We start from the raw sequence: 21,390 nt of genomic DNA on the forward strand, positions 1-21,390 counted from the left end.
ATTTACAACCTAAACCAAAACTAATTAGAATAAAATTATTTTGTCTGGGGTTAACATGAACAATTTTTTAAAACTGTTCTTTGTAAACTGGAAGAGACTTAAGAAGACAGAATGTTAACCTCATGTGCAACTTGAACCTGTAGTAATGCCTCACTAATGTAATCAGGAGGCCAATGATATAATGTCTGGCTTCACAGGCTACAGCATGGAGGGCGAGAAAATCATTATCTTAACAACCTTAACAATAGATAACGATTCTCCAGTCCCCAAAAGGGAAACAAGAAGGTTTCCCACAATCAGAGTATGCAATTGCTGAAAGTAATCACCTAAAATAATCTCTCTTGTTAAATATCATTCCTCATGACAACTCCCACTGTCACCACTATGGTTTTCATCAGCAGCTGCTCTCCTGCTTTCTCACTATCAAACTATGGGTCACTTACAATCGCAATTACCAATCTGAACAAACTGAATATCAAAAGGTACTAATAATGGGAGAGTATATCACCCACTTTTAGTTTCTGCTACACCCCATAAACGAGCGCAATTGGGCGTAACAGGATAGAAATACAGATGGAGATCAGTTGCATTCAATCTTCACACATAATATATCATGTGCATTTCTACTGCAGCAAAAGAAGCTTTCAGCAGAAATAGGCAAGAGCTTCATTACAACATAATATGACATAATTTACATATTGATGACATTTTCCCACCTTAAATAAAAAGCACATTGCTGCTTAATTCTTGTCAGATAAGAACGTCCATTGAGGGCTGATAAGCTATGTGTTTGTTTATGGAGTTCTTTAAAGCCCCAGTCTGGTAATGTCATTCATGTGTGTTTTTTTTATATAAAAATGGACTTTTGCAAGTTTTATTTGGTGATCTCAACTGAGGAAAACAACCAGAATGCGTGTCCACTGGGAATCTCCCTGAGTTGCTGCATGTATACTACTTGTAGAAAGAAGAAGAAAAAATGTGGAGATGCCAGTTAGATCAGATTGCCCCAGAAGTGGAATCAGCTCACCAGCAGTTTTACCTGGGCTTATCCAAGCAATAAAATGTGGAGATTAAGATTTTGCATCTCGGAAGCAGCACTTCGGCATTGCCTCAACCTAAACCGCAGCCACACCCTAGGATTGGCAAGGCCTCACAAATGGCTGCCAAAGTTCATTCAGCTCTGAACCTCTATGAATGGAATTTTATTCAGGGTTTTATCTCAGCTGCATGCAGAGGGTTAAAGACTTGAGATATGACAGCACATGGGGCCCTGACATTCTCGCTTTCTTCTTTATTTGACAGGGAAGTCTGGAAACAAGAGGGAACCCCTCTTGAAGATGTCGGGTCAGATATTTAAATATGTTAAATGGCAATTGAGTGGCAAGTTAACCTTTCATTCTGGCTTTAACAGCTAGTGCTGTGATTTTCCGACATTTGTGGATCTTGTCAGGGTGCACAAGGCAAGGGCACAGTGAGATGTCATCGAGCGTTTAAGGTAACCTGCTTGCAAGCATTTAAAAAGAGAAAGAAAAGGCTTGTACCCATAATTTATATACACAGCGAACTTCTACTTGACTTACCTTGAATCTTATCTTGATTATTCACTATCCCCAACGTTAGCTTAAGCAAGCAAAAGCTGGGGTTGCCTGGAATGGGGACAGGAATACCCAAATTGGGGCCTGGTCACCACTTTTAAAGCTCCCACTTCCATTCTGACAGGGTCACAGGCACAAAAGTATTCAGACCTTGGTTTCCAGGTAACAGTCATGATTTCTTTCTTTTGTGTGAGGTCACAATACCAGCCTGATATAAGCAAACAGGCAGGACAAATTTTAAGAGTTAAGCAATGCAGTCAATTTCCTGGTCAAGAGATGATGGTTAGGTCACAGATAAAAGTAGAGCAATAAGATCATCAGTGTAATGTAGGCGCAAGTAGGAAATTTCCACACTATTTTACAATGGTTACGTTGGGAAGTTTGGTGGCCTGCTGGAACTAATGTATTGTACGAAAAACTGATATTAAAAATAATTTTCAGCACAGAAATCAATATCATTATTTGTAATCTGAATGATCTTGCTTGAGTTCACTTAAAATATGTTATTAGCTGCTCCAAAACTCAGCGAAATAGAAATTTGCATTTTGCTCGAGTTTTTAAAATTTAATATGCAAGACCTCTCCTATTTATTTTGAGTAAATATTAATATATAAAATTCAAATTAATATAAATCATGGAACATGAAGAAAACTGCCAAATAATGTCACTTACATTGTAAATGTTTAACTCTCAAAGGGTATAATGAATCACTCATGAGTTCATTGTGTGGTGAAGAGGTAATCTACACTGTTTATTTTCCAAACCAATGATGCTTCTGACTTCTAAATTATTTTGAAGACACATTAATGCCATGATGCTACAAGATTGTCCCTTGACAGTTCTGTGAAGCTTTTGAAATTCAACTTTAGAAGATTGTGGTTAGGTGGCTTGGGATCTACAGTTGCAATTTGTGTTTTGCTTTCCACGTTCTGGTCAAATTAGCAGTCAGATTGTTACATACAATATCGGTTTAAATACACATTTCAACATTGCTGTGAAGTGGAACCCACTCTGCTATTGGCTGAAGTTAGCTTTCTTTTAGCTTTGCAGCAAAACAATGCAAAAATCAAAATTATAACATTTACTGTGTCATACAGAAAGCAATGTCCACATTCACATTTCTCTCATATAATATGATAATTTGACCTCTACTTCGATTCGCAGATCTGAATTTTAATATGTAGGGATCTCAGATAAGAACATTATTCTCTTATTGAATTCTAAATTGTAAGAAGAACTCCAGTGCTTTATTATAAAATGTTAACATTAAGAAGTGATGTTTGTTCTATATTTCTGATAAAATTGAACACTGTATATTGCATTTTTGAAAATCTGAATATTTAGTTTCATAGCATGGCTCTATGAGGTGCAAGAATTTGGACATCTTGCTACAATTGTTTAGGGCTTTGGTGACCCCACAAATGGTGTACATGTGAAATCTGGCCTCTATTTCTAATGATGGATTTACTCACATATTAGGCAACATGTTAAAAAAAATCCACAAAATTTGTTCCTAGAATGAGAGGGTCGTTCTATAATAAGAGGCTACGTAAATTGGTTCAATATTTTCGGGACATAATCTTATGGGGACGTGAATGACGCAGGCTATCATGAGAAATATGTTAGAATTGCATGATTCCATGAAGATTCTCAACATGGAATCAGAATGGGTATCTGGCAACTTCAGCTTACCACTTGCTCCAAAGGACCTTCATATTGGATACTAGGCACCAACATCTCAGTGCACACTCATATGTGCCCACATCTATGAACATTGGCATTCAACATGTGCCAGCCTCTAAGAACCCACATGGCATATCTCTGATCCACTTATTGTATGCCTCTGGACTTCGATGCTGCATCTCAGGGGACAACAGCAACTATTATTGGAAGAAAATAAAGAACTACTGATGTGGAAAATCTGAAACGAAAACAGAAATTGCTGGAGAAACTCAGCAGGTTTGGAAGCATCTGTACGAAGACATGTTTGATGTCCAAAGCAGTAGATTACTGCATGGTATTAATGTGGAAAAGGAATAGATGAAAAAGGTAACCTCACAAATTTTTCATTAAAGAAATTATTATTTAGAACTTTTTTCCATTTGCAGCCATGGATTTCTTTGAATTTTCGAAGGAACTGTCCAAACACAAAGTTGGGTAAATGATTACAGAAACAGTAAAGTGAAAAGAATGTCTTAATTTTCTCTAAGATATTGGGGTCAATTAGATAGCTACCAAACTGAATGTGAGGACCACAATGCCCAACTGGGTCACATCTGTTGACTGCACTCTAAGCAGCATGCTAACCTTGTGCTGGTTGCTGTTACCTTACTGTTGACTGGCTGGATTTCTGAACAGTAGGCCAAATATCCCAAGTTGCTAGCTTTGATTAAACCACTCTGAATTAAATAGAGTCTTGATTGACAAGAGAGAGGGGTGTTGGAAATAGAAAAGAATTTGGAGTTGATGCCACAATCAGGTCAATCATAATCTTTGATAGGATCATATGGTAGAGCAGGCTTGAGGGGAGATGAATGGCCTACTCCTGCTCCTCATCCACCAGTTTGTATGTGTCTAAAGTTACCCTGCCTTACTTAAAGGATCCTGCACTCTTAAAAGGTAGAAGTGGATTTCTCACGGGTCTGTTCCTGGGCTTGGCCCAAGTTGCCATAAACAGGTGTAGGCATTGGGTGGTTAAGTGGGCTATTCAGCCCAGCTGCCTGCCCCTCATAAACATAGGTTTATGTCTGTGGAGAGGGAATATGCAGTGTCTGCACAGTGAAGGCCTTCTGTGGCTGTTGGGCACTGCTGGAGTGCACTTTCAAAATGACATTTTAAATTTGAAATATTATTAATTTAAATTTGCACCCCTGATTTCTGTTACAGTCCCCCTTTAATGCATTGGTACATTTTAAGTTCCCAACAAGACGGTCATATTAACGACAAAGTATTGTCACTTGTTTTACATGCACAGGGACCAGCTCTGATACTGGTCGTGTGTGTAATTTTTGAGGAATGGCAAGAAGGTTGGATCTACATGACGCAATAAATTGGGCATGAATGACCTGTTGTCAGGGTAAAGAGAAAGAATGGCTCATTCCAGCTTACTGCATGCGAGGTCACATGTGAGTTCCATCGTAAAGGAGTCTAAAGACGACTTTGATGGGGCAATACAGAGAAGGCAGCTCATGAATATAGATGACAACATTTCTGCTGCACTGTGAAGACTGCCAAACATCCTGGGGTAATGTCAAAGAATGTGGAGGAGTCTGGCAATAACTTGGCACAAAGCTCTGTGCAAAGTTTGCAGCCTGTCCTTTCCCGCATGGAAATGATGACAACTCCATTTTCACACTTGTGGACTCAACTATTATTAGCTACTTGATGTTTCAGCTTTCACTGAACAGAAAGGGTGTCACCATAAGTTTGAATACTGTTGGGGAAGCTCACTGGAGTCATGTAAAAGTCAGTTTGCTGCTTCATAAGCTGTCATTGCTGCCATCATGGCTGCAGATATCAGGGGTTGAAACCTACCTGAAATTTGCTAATTATCAATTTTCATGAAGTGTTTCTCTCTGCAAATTCTCATCCATTTTCTGATGCAATCTTCCCAAACTCACCTCAATAACTATGCACCATGACCCCATATTTCCCTGCACAACATTTTCGCCCACCCACCACAAGAGGAAGTGTTGACCACTGCCAGCACCTTCTGGGGTTCCTGGTGTTGGCACCACCTTCAAAGCCCAGCCATGCACCAGGTCAAACGCAGCAGCCCTGAACCATTCGCTATATTTGTCCTGGCCATGTCAGAGAGAGTGTAATTAGCTCCAAGCTTTGCTAAAGGGCTGCAGTGGTCACTGTCTATGGAGCATGCCCTGAGAACCTTGTGACTGATGGAGGTCTGGAGGATCAAGCAGTGAGCTGAAATCACTTTGTCTTTCACGTTGAGAATTGTTGCCATATAGTCTCTATGTGACATATGGGAGAATGAGAAACTGTATATCAATGTGGTGGGATGGTGTAATAATGAGGAAATTAATGCATACTAATACATGCAAAGTCATCTTGCTATTCACTCATGAGAACTTCATCATGACATTCAACACTTGGTTGGAAATGGGAATTTTTTTGCCCTCAACACCGGGAAGCTGATCTCACACCATTTTCTCAAGCTTTTCACCTATATCTACACTGTTCAGGGAAAATTCTTCCCCAGTTATCTACCTATTCCCTAATTGATCATAGGATAACTGATGCACCACTCCATAGGAAAAGCAATGACTTTTGTGCTTCTAACTCTGCAACTCCATTGTAGCTGTGCTATTGCTTACTAATCCAGTTGTCAGACTGCTGCTGCCCATCCTGAGATAATGCAGTCTACAGCTGGGCCTTTTTAGAGCTAAGGTCACTCTAGCTCAAGGTCATCCCTCAGGGTCATGAGTCATCTCCTCCTCTCCAGGTCAACAAACATCCACCAAACATGTGGCAGTCACTGGGAAGTGAATGATTTTGCACTAAAAGAATGCACAAGAGTAATTAGTTGACTTTTCTATGCAATGTGACAAGTTTTAATTCATAAATTTGGTTTAAAATGTTTATTTTGAGCCGACTTTTAATTTTGTATTACAACCAATTGGGTGTTGTGATCATTGATTACAGAAGGTAGGTGAGGTGTAGGGCTATTGATGGAAGAGTGACTGGAGCTATTGTTATTGATGTCACACTTGGTTCAGTTTACATGGATAGCCTACTCAGAAAGAGCTGAATGTCTGCCTGTCTCTTCCTCCTTCTCCTTTTGGTCCCGCTTCTGAGCTGCTTAAGTACAATTGGAGATGGTGATTGTGACCTTATGACAGTAAGACTGCATGACATGTAGGACTTTCCTGGTGAAGGGCTTTTGTCTGAAATGTCGATTTCCCTGCTCCTCAGATGCTGCCTGACCTGCTGTACTTTTCCAGCACTCTAATCTTGACTTTAATCTCCAGCATCTGGAGTACCCACTTCTGCCTTCATGATGTGTAGCAGACCACCACGAATCTTGACATCAGCTCTACTAAACATCATTGCACCTCCAGAACATACTAAGCGAAGCGTTTTTGCAGCATGGGTTTTACCATGGGTTACATGGTAATATGGCTTTCACAGGGATGTGAGCATGTATACATATAATGCGCAATTAAGTCATCAGCCTTGTTCTAAGCAGATAGCTGTCAATAGCCTTTGGTTTGCCACTCTTTGGATTAGCATGTTCTTTAAATGCAATTGGCTGCCACAGAATGAGGTATCATCACTGGTCTCAGGATATTGGTAATATCCAGCATGAATCTTGCACATGGTAACTTATAGGCTGAATTCTGATGGAAAGAAATCCATTTTGTTGCCAAACAGAGCAAAGTTCATATGTGACACTTGGAAAACAATGCAATGTGACATCCTGCAGCAGGGAGTAGTTGCAGCAGACAGCAGGTTGCAGTGAAGGCATCCTTACTGAGCTGCAGATATCATACACATTAGGATTGTTTCACCACTCCACTAAAGCAAATTGGGAGGCAGGAGGGTTCATAAAATGCTGGCAACAAAACAATGACTAGAAGGGAGCTGATGAATTCCCACTGCCACAGGATACTGTCAGGATTAGGAACCTCAGTGACACGGTCACTGACTGACCTGAAGAAGATAGCAAATTGAATCACATCATGGGTAAATTATCTTTAATTTTCTTGCGTAGTCAGCATTTTACCACTATTAGGAGAGGCCACAATCACTTGTAGAGACTGCCAGGTAAAACTGTGGCAGCCTTTTTTCCACAAGTGGGTTCCTGGGATCCTGTACATCTAGACAACTGACTGATAAGGCCTTCCTTTTGGGACTCTGACAAGACAGTCACCAGCAGCACTTGAACCTTCTGGGAACCTGAGCTACAATGGCTCATGGAGAGGGCCCCTGGTCACAATGACAGCTCTGCAGCTACAGTGCCAAGACTGAAGGACTGCCCCATCTGATTGCAGGGACCACTTGCTTGGTCCCAGCATACACAATTAAAAAAGATTACTTTTCTTTCAAGTGGCATTGCCTAGCCTACCAAGCTGCTGGTCTTCTATTTGGGCTGCCTACTCTGAGGTGGGTCACCATCCTCAATTGAATAGCTGCCCTGGCAAAAGTGGACCACTGTAAGTAAAAGCCTCCCACTGAACATCCGTGCCGGTTATGATGTGCCACTTCTGATCCAGGCTTTGATAAGAATCTGGCCACTATTCCTCACTGAGATACAGACATGATAATTGCATCAATCCTCAAATGTTCACAATCATATTATTTTTATTTAATATTAATGACCAACAGAAAATTACCTTACATTTCAGGCTCAAAAATCACAGTCATTTCCTTCCTTTTCAAGCAAGTGTTTAAGATAGTAGCTACTTTACAGATTATCTAACTGTGTACCCAGGAGACCAGCTTACAGGTACCAACCTCAATGATGGATATGGTCACAAAAGATTAAGAAAATGTCTCAGAAAATATCATTGGTTCAACTTGGAAGGACTGCTTTACTGATACAAAGTGCTCCCTTTTGGCCTTATGTACACTTCCCTTATGTTTAATAAATGTCTGTCAGTGGCGGAGTGGCTCCTGGGATCCTGTACCTGTATATCTAGACAACTGACTGATAAGGCCTTCCTTTTGGGACTCTGACAAGACAGTCACCAGCAGCACTTGAACCTTCTGGGAATCTGAGCTACAATGTAAGCCCAGAAAAGTACAAGTTTGAGACAGCGTGGAATCTATGCGTTATGTGAGCAATTTCACTCCCACTGGGGAGGTTTGACATCAGTGATGCAAATCCAAATGCAGTATAGTGATGCAATCTGAGGAAGGATAATAATAACCACAGTGCAATATCCAATGCAAATATCCTGAGGAGATCCTGGCAATCGAATCTTTTCACAGTACTTAGGAACCAAATGGTCTCCATAGGTAGCAGATGCAATCTTCATTCCCTTCTCTTATCAGTGACTTCTTTACTGAATGGGGAAGAGGACCACTCAAAGTTATCTATTGCTCTGACAAGTTGCCCTTATAATAAAGCCTTTAGAATTGTAAAATACCACAGAAACATTTTGACATCAATCCACACAAGGATATATTTGAGCAGCCATTCAAAAGTTTGGTCAAAGATGTGGTTTTGAAGATAATTTTAAAGGAGTAGAGAGAGGTTTAGGAAGCAAATTCCAGAGCTGACGGCCTTGGTAGCAGACGTAAAGCTGCTACTCAAACAGCAATTAAAAACAGATATACACAGGAGGCCAAGATCAGAGGAACACACTTACCTCAGAGTTACCTCAGTGAGGCTGAAGGAATATACAGCCATAAGGAGAGTCAGGCCTGAGAAAATCTTGACAATAGGTATGAGTCTGTTAACACTGATATGTTTCTTAACTAGGAATCAATGTAGCTCAAAGAGTACAAGGGGGTTGTAGGTGAGTGGGGGTTGGTACAAGTTAGCAGATGGGCAATAGTTTTGAATGTCATCAAAGGGATAGAGCATGGATGGCCAGTCAGGTATTTTGGAATAGTCAAGTCTAGATATACCTTGAGGTATGAATAAGGGTTTTAGCAGCTGGTTAGCTAAATAGAAACAGTAATGAATGGTTTCACTGAGTTGGAAATACATGGTTGTAGTGAAGGCACGGAAATGTGATCAGAAGCTCATGATGGGGTCAAATATAACACAGAAGGCTGTGGACAGTCTGGTTCAACATCAATTTCTCAGAAGAAAGACAGAAACAGCAGCTAGGGAAAGGAATTTGTGGAGACTGAAGACAAGGGATTCAGTCTCCCTAATGTTCAATTAAGAGGAAATTCTTGCTAAACACTGGATGTGGGCAAGCAGTCTGACACCTTAGAAACAATGGCAGGGTCAATAAATATGGTGGGGTGGTAGACCTGGATGTGTGCATGTGGAAAATGGCACTGTTAAAGAATGTTCTGTGCAAGTGTCAGTATGTAGATGAGAAATAGAAGGAAGCCAAAGATAGATTCTTGCAAAACACCAGAGGTAATAGTGTAGGAATGGCAAGACAATTTTACTGGCAGTGACTTATAGATACAAGGGTAGGCAAATGCAATCCCACACAGTTTGATGTGAGTGAAGAGGTACTTTTATTCACAAACATCAGATCAGGTCCAATCCAGCCAATCAGTAACAACCAGTCTACACTCAATCACCAGAAAAGTAATGGAAGATGTTGCTGCTAGTGATTTTAAGAGACAATTATGCATTAATAACCTGCTCACTCACTTATACCCAGTTTGGTTTCCTCCAGGAACACCCAATTCTCGATCTCATTACAACCTTGGTCCAAATTTGGATAAAAGAGCTGAAGTCCAAAACTAAGTGAAAGTACCTACCCTTAGCATGAAGGGAGCTGTTGACTGAAATGACATCAAACAACATTAGTAAAATTGAAGGTGATGAGAATTTTCAGAAAACTGTTCACGGACCAGAGCCATACTCAGTAGTAGTTGTTGGAGGCCAATTGCTTCAGTCTTAGAACATCACTACAGGAATTCTTCTCGGCACTGCCTAGGCCAAAATGTTTCAACTCATATACAATGACTTTCCTTTCACCATTGGTTCAGAAGTACCTGTACAGGCATACACTGACAATTACACTGGTTATTTCCATTTCCAATTCTTCAAACAATAAGGCAGTGTTTCATAGAGCAAGACCGGGTCAATAGCCAGTTTGTGGATAATTACCAAGTGACATTTATGTCACACACATCTGCGAGGCAATGACCATATCCTAGAAGAGGAAATCGAAGTAAGATTCTTCCACCAACAACAAAAGAGGAAATCACTACTGACCAGTGACTTTGCTGGAAGAGACACATAAATCTCATGGATACAAGAGCAAAAAACGGCTGGAAATTCGGCAGTGGTGACAGCACACAAGGCAGTTGACATCAGACATGGCAAAAACTGCCTACTTGATTAACATCCTTTGACCGATTACAGCCATTCCATCTAGAATCAGTGTATTACAGATGGAGAGCACACCTTTTTCAAGGTGAGATGCAGCAGCAGGGTTTCTTCTTTGACCCAGTCAAAGACCTGAAACTGTTCTTGCTAACAATACTTTTGGAAAACTTTTACCAAACTGACTGCAGTGTCTTGACAAGATAGCTCAAGGGCAGTTAAGGGTGTGGAATAAATGTTGGTTTTACCAGCAATACAAACACTCAGTCAACAAATAAGTGTGATTAACCATGTCAAAGGTTGAAGGCTAGTTTAGCAAATATGGACCAAATATTTGCTTTTTGGTTTTAACCTGGTGTGGCTACAAACTGTGACAGGTTTTAATACTGCCAGGAAGAAATGGTTTCTCCTGGCAGGTGGATTGTTCAGCAGGAGGCACAGATTTAAAATGATTATTAAAAAGTTCTATTCTTCCAGCACTGTGTTATGATGATCTGGGGAAATGCATTGTATGGATGGATTGTGGTAACAAATTCACCAGTAACATTGAATGGAGAAAGTGCAGTGGAATGAGACTAATGGATAACGCTTTCAGAAATTTCAGCAAATTGCAATCTAGCATCTGTAGTTTCTGCAGCAAGGTGCATCAAAAGTATGTGTTAAACTCACCAAAGAGCTGGCCCACACAGCCCCTTCTATATGTTGCAGGCCTCCACCTATTACATTTAAAATAATGACGGAAAAGGATAGACTTGTGCAAGGACTGCACAAAACACTATATAGGACAAACAGGAAGACAGCTAACGATCCGCATCCACGAACATCAACTAGCCACGAAACGACACGACCAGCTATCCCTAGTAGCCACACACGCAGACGACAAGCAACATGAATTCGACTGGGACAACACTCCCAATATAGGGCAAGCCAGACAGAGAACAGCCAGGGAATTCCTAGAAGCATGGCACTCATCCACAAACTCCATCAACAAACACATCGACCTGGACCCAAAATACCGGCCACTACAGCAGACAGCTGAAACTGACAACTGGAAGCGGCAGGGACAGGCCACTATAAATGCCGGAGGAAACACCACAGAAGCGCTTCACAGGAGGCTCCCAAGCACTGAGGATGTCACCTAGACAGGGGACGAAATGTTTGCAACAAAAACTTCCAGCTCGGCGAACAGAACCACAGCATTGAAAATAGACTTTTCCCTTTCCCTCAATACGTTTTAAACTTCTATCATTTTTCTTCTTAACCTTCTGTGCTTTATTGGGACTGAGTCAATATCTTCGTAATGATAGTTTCTGATCCCTGGCACCATTGTTGTGGATCCACACTCACATTTTCTGTAGCTTTAATACAATCTGATGCTGGAACCTGCACACATCACCTCAACTGTGGTTTACATCAACATTTTTTTGCAAATTTATCATCGCCTATTAACTCTTGCACTAAAGAAAATGATAAAAAAAACAACACTTAGTAGTAACATTTAAAGCATCTATTTGACATGAAACTTATAATGTGCCACACAATAAAATCAACACAATTCAATACAACTAAAATCATACACTAAGTCAACTTAAAATGTGTAAATGGGAGAGAATCATCATTCTAAAAACATATTGCAATTTAAAGCTAGTCACCTTAAAGTCAGGCCTCATGTGGTTACAGTTGTTACCTGTATCATGACAAAGTACCTGGGCAATATTGAGTGCTCATACTTGGTCTTGACAGTGGTTTGAGGCTTCAATGAGCTCACAGCAAAGCATGCTAGTGAGAGCTCTGTTCCAGGTGAGAGTAGGATGACCTTATCTTATATATAGTTAATGTAATTAATTTATTTTTGCCTGAACAGATACTGGTAATATTTAGCATTAGTGACTATATGCATCACTTGAGATTTATCAAAATTATGGGATGATCAAAATTACATTTCTTGCTTATTGAAGAATGATGCACAATTTTCAATTCTCTTTGTGCATTTCAAAATGAGCATTTGATCTTTATTGTCATTCTCTTTCTCTCATAAAATAATGGGAGCACTTAAGTATTATCATATTGGCTATGCTTCTATTCTCTACAATTTTGTATGCTGAACTGAGAAAAGTCTATGATGTCTCAGATATCTCTCTCCTTGTTAAATTGACCATTTGTTTGATTTTTAGTACAAAGAAATGAAGGAATATGATGAGATCATGATATTTTAAGTCAATATTTATTAAAAAATCAATCTTGATGAAAATCTGCCCATCCCTCTAATTAGATGAGGCAACTAGAGGTTGATGTTTAATTGCAAAAGTAATTACATGGAGCAGATAGCCAGTGACATTTGATTATCTAGTTGATTGATTAAAAAGCCTACCTCATGGAACAGATTGTCAGCTATGGGATTCGAGACAATAGAGCAAATAAAAAAGTTGTCCTGTTAGCAATCATGAATTTCAAGGATGAAATTAAAGCAACTAAACACCTTCCAATCTTTTTAACCATAGACATACAAGTGCAGTGCTGCATGACTGGGATACAGAATAGGCTTAGCTTTAGGTGATTCAGGGATGATGAAGAGTTTGAAATGGAAAGGCAGCTGGAAACCAAAATTAAAGAAAAAGTTAGAGGAAAAGAGAAGAGGTTTCTCAAACTATATTAATTCATATTAAAGATAAAAGTCTTTGGCTTTATTTTTCCATGTGCTCTTAATATCAATCCCTACATTGCCTCCTCTACTTTTCTAGTTACTCATTTTTGCTACTTCCTCCTCTGCCTTCCCATTAATCAAATAACTCAAGATCTTATTAATTAGGCAAGGTCTGTCTGCTGTCCATTGTGTTAAGTTTCAAGAAGGTGTATTAGTGGCCATTTGTTGACAGTGTCCAATTATCTCAACCATTGTGTGTTTTATTTGGACAGTTATAAGGAGCAAATGAATGCTGTTGCCACCGGACATGTGAGGATTGATGTCAAAAAATAAAAAAACTAGTCTACATCACTGGAAGACACTTAGACACATCTGCTTTTAAAAACAAATACTGTTTATGTCTAAAAGGGTTGAAATCCTGCAGATAAATTTAATTTCAAATATTATTTGCCTTTTAGATGTACATACTCTGGATTAAGTTGCACAGGCCCCAGGCTTCTAAAACTACCATTGCCTCCAAAATGTTTGTAAATTGTAGCATATGTGCTGTTTTTGCAGGCTGTTTGCTTTGCAGATAAACACAAAGCAGCAGGACTTATTAAATTTCGATGAAGTTTACCAAATTTGCAGGATCAGTAGGGTGGGCCCAACAGGGAGGCTTTCCCACTGCTTCCAGCATGTGATGGTGCTGATCTTACTTAGCATTCTGGGCATATTACACTGCTGAACCCATCCAGTTAATCTCCATAGCAAAGATTAGTTTATTTGATTAAGGTTGTTCCATAGGGACAATCATGGTTACTCCCTAGAAAGCCTCAAGTGTATCTTACTGTAACCTTTTGCGAGCTAAAAGGGTTCAGTGTAGTAATTTTTACTTTGCTTTTATATGATTGAAAAATAAATTGAAAATGAATTTCTGCTAAAGCAAGGGTTTTAAATATGAGGTAAAGGTCAGTACCCTATGGTTTTCTCATTTTATTTTAAGAACAATAATAACACAATTGTGAGTTATGTAAAATCCCATGTTTCTGCCATAGTTTTGTCAATACTGCCAGGCTTTTCCCAAATAATTACAAGCCCTGTAATTCAAATGATGTATCTATTTTATATAGGAGAGAGAATTCATTCTAAAAGACTTGGAACTATTCAGTTTATACAATATAACAATTTTCATTTGATGAAGGTGTTCCCATCCAAGATGATACAAGTTAATCACAAAATACGTTAACTGCAACCAGCACTTTTAATTTCATCTCAAAATGACCAGCATAATAATGAGAAACTCTCATAGGTGATGCCACCTACAATGGGGTCATTGTAAATTGCAGATATTCTGGGCAAAATCTTCCTAAGCCCTGAATTACATGGGCAATGGCAAGTCAGTTGGGAAAACGTGGTGGGATTGGCAAAAATGAGATTTGCGACATTGAGACACAAAATGTCTGATTTTCCACCCAAGATATTACCTGTAAGACAAGAAATTAGTGAGTAATGTGGCCTATTTGCATGCAGGAACATTCTTTATTTCTTAATCTCGCTCCATTTATATGTCGTTTGCTATTTTTACCAAGCAATAGAGAGAGAGACTAGGTGGTGATAATTCCAATATAAAAGTCTGAGTAAGTACCTAGAGGCTTTAGCTCACTGCTTGCTCCTTTGCTCCTCTATGATAGCCAACAATCCCCAATATCGCATGGCACACCCTACTGGCAGCAAGTGCTTGCATCCTTCATCCATGGAGTCTGGCATGAGGCACACGCCATCATGGCACACCCCAACTCCAGCATCTGAAGTTTTTTCTTATATTTTACTAAACATATAGTTCATTACTTCAATAATGTGAAAAGTAGTGCACTATTGAGCACACCAACCTCCTGTATTGGAATGCTGCTGCGAGGCCATTTTGTGGAGAGGTGCACACACACACACACACACACAGAGTCCTCCATGTCCCACTCTATGAAACACTATGCTAAGCTGTTATTTGTGTGTGATGCAAAGTCAGGATGAGGTGGAGCTATTGGAGGCCTAGAGTTTATTGTCCTTGATGTGATTTCCTCCAGATGAGTGAAGTGCATTGCTGCCACAGACTCAAAGTATCATAGGACACCATCACAGAACTGTGTCATTTGCTGGATCAGGGCTTGTGAACAGAAGGGGTGTGAGGCCTTACTGTCAGGTAGCAGGCAAGGTGATAGCTGCATTGTTTTTAAAAGATTTATGTCACGGCTGATCCACTGGACCTGTATGGGATCTCAAATTCTCAACACACAAATGTATCAAGTCTTTTACCAGTGCAATTGTTTCCAGATTATTTTACTTCATCTCATTCTCTGTGATGAGGTTAGTGCTGCAGCCCAGGTGTGGAAATGCCTCTGAGAAATGTCTCCTCACCTCACTCTAAAATGGCCTAGCGCATTACTCTGAGACTGTGCTCCCTTGTTCTGGACCCATCCAATCACAGAAACCATTATCCTGCATCCAGTCTGTCCAGACCATTCTGCATTTTATACATTTCAATAAGACATCCTCTCCTTTTATGACAAACATGCCATCCAGGAATCATGCAGGCCCTCTATGAAAAGTATGTATTTTCTTACAATAAGGAAACCAAACTGCACAAAATGCTCCAAGTGTGGTCTCATCAAGGCCCTATATGGCTGTACTAAGACTGGGAGAAAGTGAGGTCTGCAGATGCTGGAGATCAAAGTTGAAACTTTATTGCTGGAACAGCACAGCAGGTCAGGCAGCATCCAGGGAACAGGAGATTCGACGTTTCGGGCACAGGCCCTTCTTCAGGAATGTACTAAGACTTCCTTGTTTCTGCTCCCTTAGAATCCCTCAGGTGCAGACTGCGATAAGTTGTACCATAACATGACAGACTAATAGAAAAAGGTTCCATTCAGTTTATATACAAGTTATCTGTGATCATCTGTAAAACATCTTAGAGGTCTACGCCAAGTACCCTGGAAGCTGCCACAGTGGCTATATCCTTGAGAACTCTTAGGTTCCTGCTTCATTTTAAGGGTGCCTGACAAGGATGGCTGTTAGGAGATAAGGGAAAATCTACACTCAACGTGGCTAATAACTTCGATATGCAACCCCCAACTGAGGCTAAGTGTAAATAAAATGCAACCCATTCTTCCACCAGGGGCACCCTGGAGCAGGCAGCAGACCTCCCATTTGGATCAGTCTGGGATCGGGATAAGGGAGTTGTAGAGCAGTAAATTCCAGAATGTGCTGCATAATCCTTGCATGCTGTTCTCTACATAATTGCAGCAAGCAAAGTGTGAATGTAAACGTGCTGAAGAACTAGGAGAGTGGCAGCAGTCTTGGGAGGAAAAAGAGGAGGACATTGAGCAGGAGAACCATCATCTTCTCTTTGATAGAGCAGTGTAGTGTTAGGCGCAACAAGTCAGATAGGGCTTAATTGATACTTGCTTGCAATAGATGTGAATTAGGTGAAGTCATCATTGTTTGTAAGGCAAGCAGCTCCTGTTTATCCCTGGCAACAAGTGCAATTTTTTTATTTGTTTCTCCTTCACTTTTCCTTTTCAATTAAAGTTAATGTTAACAACTGTTTGAAGGTTTTCCAGCATGTGATGTTTCCACATTGAACAATGGATATTGTTATAGAGTCATAGAGATGTACAGCACAGAAACAGACCCAACGGTCCAAACCCTTCCTCTTCATATCCCCATCCAAATAACTTTTAATTGTTGCAATCATACTAGCCTCCACCACTTCCTCTGGCAGCTCATTCCATACACATACCACCCTCTGCATGAAAAAGTTGCCCATTAGGTCTCTTTTATATCTTTCCCCTCTCACCCTGAACCTATGCCATCTAGCTCTGGACTCCCCCAACCCAGGGAAAATATTTTGTCTATTTATATTATACAGGATGCTAGAGAAAGAGTAGTATTCCCTCAGACATGGTTCTAACATGGTAAGGCACTAAGGATGGGTGACCTCTGTCACTTCATTCTTTTAGCTGCAGTTATTACAATGGTAAATCTGACGGGTGATGATACAAAGAGGCAATACAGTTATGATTGTGAGATTTTATTTCCAATGAAATATCAATTGTGCCACGTTTGTACCCTCAATAGCTTTTCTTTTTCATTTGCTTCCATTACATGTACTTTGAAAGGACACTTACAGTGGCAGTAATCGATCCGGAGCACAGCTGAGTTCTAAACATGGTGCTGAGGGTGGAAATACCTGAACGTCCTGGCAGGGATGAATACTTCTGTCACTGGTGAGTGCACAAGGAATGAGAGTGGCTCTATCGAGTGCATACATAGTTTGGTAAGCAGCAGGGAATTGTGCGAGAAAACTTGTTAGAGCTTACAGAGAGAAACACTTCATGAATCTCCCTGAAATTGACAGTCAATTTTTAATCTAAGTCATTCCTTTGTGTTATTATCTGAAGTCGTCTCCATATGAAAAACAAACCCTTCAAACAACACCATTCCACATTTCGACAAATAAAAAAAACACCCACAGAAATATAGACTCAAAACCTAATTTCAACCTAACCAACAAAAACACGATCATGTAAACAACACGCGTGACGTATCAGGCTCTCATACCTATGTTGAAGAAGGTAAGAAATATGAGTAGCAAGCAGACCATACAACATATGTAGCATCATTCAATATGATCTTGGCTGGTCTTTAGATTCATTTCCACTTTCCTGCCAGCTCCCCATATCCCTCGATTCCCTGAGACACCAAAAGCCTGGCCATCTCAGCCTTAACTTTATTCAATTATGAAGCATCCACAACCCTTTGCAGACAGGAGTCCAAAGACTCACAACACTTTGAGTGAAAAGTTTCTTCTCATCTTGGTTCTAAATACTTATCTTGAAATTATGCTCCTATGTTCCAGATTCTCTTGCCAGGAGTAACAGTGGATACCCTAAAATCTATCAGTGGATACCCTAAAAAGCTCCTTCAGAACTGCGAATGTTCAAATGAGGTCAGCTGTCATTGTTCTAAATGCCAGAGAGTACAAACTAATTTGCTCAGTCTCTCATCATAGGCCATCCCTCTCATCCCATGGACCAATCTAATGTTACAACAGAGGCTGGAGGAGTGCATTGTTGCTCTTGTCCCATTACTCCAAAGGTCACAGCATACAATAAAAATATTACCAGGTCCTAAATGACCAATTAAATACCTTATCTATATCAGATTTTAAACAAAAATATTTATCGACCAGTGTTCTTAATAAACACAATTATGGGTTTATTATCAAAACAGAACTAATTCAGTAAAGATGCAAAAATTGTTTAACATAAAACTCAGTATGATAGACGTTTAAGTGCTTATCCTTCACAATATTCCCAAAACACACACATACAAACACATTCACTCTCTTCAGGAAAAGTGTTTAAAAAATTCTCCTTAGAGCTTAGCTTTCTGGGAAAAAAAACACCTTGGCCAAAGGGCTATTCTTGAAGGCAGATGAATGACATGCAGGATATTCCAGAGTCTGTTTTTGGATGTTCTTGCACATATGGGGTCAAGTCACGAATCATTGACACTGCAGATCTGTCTCTGGTTCTCTCTTAAGTCTTGCAAACACAGCTTAATCAGGAAATTCATTCTCTCAATCATTATTCCAAAAGAAAGATAGTTTCATCCTGAACTCATGGAGAGGGTTTTCTTCACAGAAGTAAGAGAGCTCAGCTGGGCAGCTTGTTCTTGACGAGCTTTTTTTCAATTCAGTTGGGTTCAAAGCAGGCTTCTTCCAACTGAATCAAATAAAACAAGGCAGTCGCTGTTCAAAGCAGCCTCAACAGAGATTGCAGCAAAGCAAACATGTCATGTGAATTTGAGGAATGTTGTTTCAAAAAATCTCCAATGTCCACAGTTAACTTTCAGTGATTTTTTAAAAAGAAAATACATCAGATATGTCCAAATAGATATATACATGAAAGAAACTCCCTTTTCCACAATCCTTCAAAGTCAAGTTCTCCAAGGGATATTAAAATTACAGTGCCTACATAACACATGTACATCCTACTTTAAATAAAAGGTAAAGTTTCCATAGTCTTACTGAATCAGAGGGCTGCTCTTTCATTAGAGAGAGAGAGACGTGCAGAGAGAGAGAAAGAGAGAGAGAGAGAGAGAGGAAAAAAAATGACTGGTGATGTTTTAACATGAGGGTCATCATGCCTCAGATGAGGAGATTAAAAAAAGCAGTAACCTCTTCATGGTAACTTCTTTAAATATGGAGACCAAAATGCACATTGTAGTCCAGCTATGGTTTCATCAATACCTTGAACAATTGTAGCAAGACCTGTTTATTCTTATGCTTTAATCGTCTTCCAATAAAGGTCAATGTGCCATTTACCTTCTGAATTGCTTGTTATATACAATGCTAGTCTTCTGTGTTCCTTTCATCTTTCTAGTTTCCTGTATTTGTGATTGTGAACTGAATTGGGTAAAGGACTGGTTTAAATTCTAAGGATTGCTGCACTTTTAAAATCAAATAACTTGACATTTATTGTAAGTGCTGTTTACACAGCTGCTTGTTCAAGCAGGACTGGAAGCCTAGTTTGCAGATAATCTGGAACCAATGGGCTGGTTATGAAGAGAGATTTGACTGGCAACAAATTGGCATTTGGATGAATACCAGTTATTGAAAACAAAGGCCTCCTACCTGCCAACAACTATATAGTTGGCTCCCAGGTAGCTGAACAGTTTAGAGCTGTGAACGTTAGTGCAGGAACAATTGGAGCTCTGGAAGGGATGGAGCTATGTTTAATCTGTGCAGTAAAGACTGAAGAGGGGCAGTTTATTTTTCCCTCAGAAGTTATTGCAAGCTGTGGCTCCTAACAGGAAGCCAGAGACTTTAAAATATGAATCTGCCACCCTGTACGATTTGCAAGCACATGAAAGTATCTGGAGCGAGAGAGAGAGAGAGATACAAGGATCAGTAGGTCTTAAAAAAAAATCAAATGGACCATTTCAATGAACGTGTGAACAGAGACCACTGAACTGCCTTTGCAATCGTTTCATCCATCCACCCAGATTGATTGTGTGTGTGCGTTAAAATTTTGAATAGTAGAGTACGTCGGTAGTTCATAATTGTTTATCTGCAGTTAGTGTCTATTACAAATAAATATATCAGTTAGTTGTTTTCTGTCACTCTGGGTCTAGAAGACAGATAAATTGGGGAATTCTGCATACAGTTTAAAATCTTCAATGTTTGTGATTACTCTGGGAATATCGGAACTTGATTTCCAATGCGCTGGCTTATTGCTGCATAAAAACTCCCAAGTTCCTCTAAACATCAAAATTTCAACATTTCACAAGTTTTGAAAACCATTTTGATTATCAATTCTTATGGCTCAAGTGAATAACCTCACGCTTCCACACTTTATTCTTCAACTACCACCTAGTTGCCTACTCACTTAACCTGTCTATATCTAACTGCAGCTTTCTGGGGTTGGTTAGTGGGGTAGTGATGAGGTTGAGGTGAAGGTGTCTGACAGGAAGCGACCCCTCGTTCCTACCAACCTCAGGCTTGCCTGTTTGAGCTCATTTGCAATTTCCCAAAATGGAGAGACCCTATCTATCTCAGATTAAATACAAGTGGCGATACAATGTAGTTTAAAACGGCTACTTAAGAGTTTTGACTGACTTCCTGAGGAAAGAACATTCTCAGTTCTTCCTGTCTTGGACTTAACTGGAGTGGGAGTGAGTCTCGAAGACGACAAACCCTCTATGTTGGGCTTTCCCTTTCCCTTATACATCCCCCTCCACCTCCATAGAGTCATAGAGAAGTACAGCATGGAAAGAGACCCTACGGTCTAACCCGTCCATGCTGACCAGATATCCCAACCCAATCTAGTCCCATCTTCCAGCACCCAGCCCATATCCCTCCAAACCCTTCCTTTTCATATACCTATCCAAATGCCTCTTAAATGTTGCAAAAGTACAAGCCTGCACCACTTCCTCTGGCAGATCATTCCATACACGTACCACCCTCTGTGTGAAAAAATTGCCCCTTAGGTCTCTTTTATATCTTTCCCATCTCACGTTAAACCTATGCCCTCTAGTTCTGGACTCCCCCACCCCAGAAAAAAGACTTTGCCTATTTATCCTATCCATGCCCCTCATAATTTTGTAAACCTCTATAAGGTCAGCCCTCA

At 40.0% G+C, this 21,390-nt stretch overlaps 1 protein-coding gene and 1 long non-coding RNA gene across 2 annotated transcripts in view; one reads left to right on the plus strand and one right to left on the minus strand.

The window, feature by feature from the left end:
* LOC148147331 (uncharacterized) overlaps positions 1-21,390 on the minus strand; it is a 180,408-nt gene that overhangs the window by 51,654 nt on the left and 107,364 nt on the right. The gene's annotated exons all lie outside the window — the stretch shown is intronic.
* LOC148147332 (uncharacterized) overlaps positions 1-21,390 on the plus strand; it is a 60,356-nt gene that overhangs the window by 21,741 nt on the left and 17,225 nt on the right. Inside the window, exon 2 of the long non-coding RNA XR_015759958.1 lies at positions 17,377-17,484. This is a non-coding gene — a long non-coding RNA (uncharacterized LOC148147332). The remainder of the gene's footprint in view (positions 1-17,376; positions 17,485-21,390) is intronic.

The sequence above is a fragment of the Chiloscyllium plagiosum genome, unplaced genomic scaffold, assembly GCF_037043375.1.
Source record: "Chiloscyllium plagiosum isolate Xiang-an unplaced genomic scaffold, Cpla_swu_hap1 HiC_scaffold_17, whole genome shotgun sequence".
NCBI classification, from domain to species: domain Eukaryota; kingdom Metazoa; phylum Chordata; class Chondrichthyes; order Orectolobiformes; family Hemiscylliidae; genus Chiloscyllium; species Chiloscyllium plagiosum.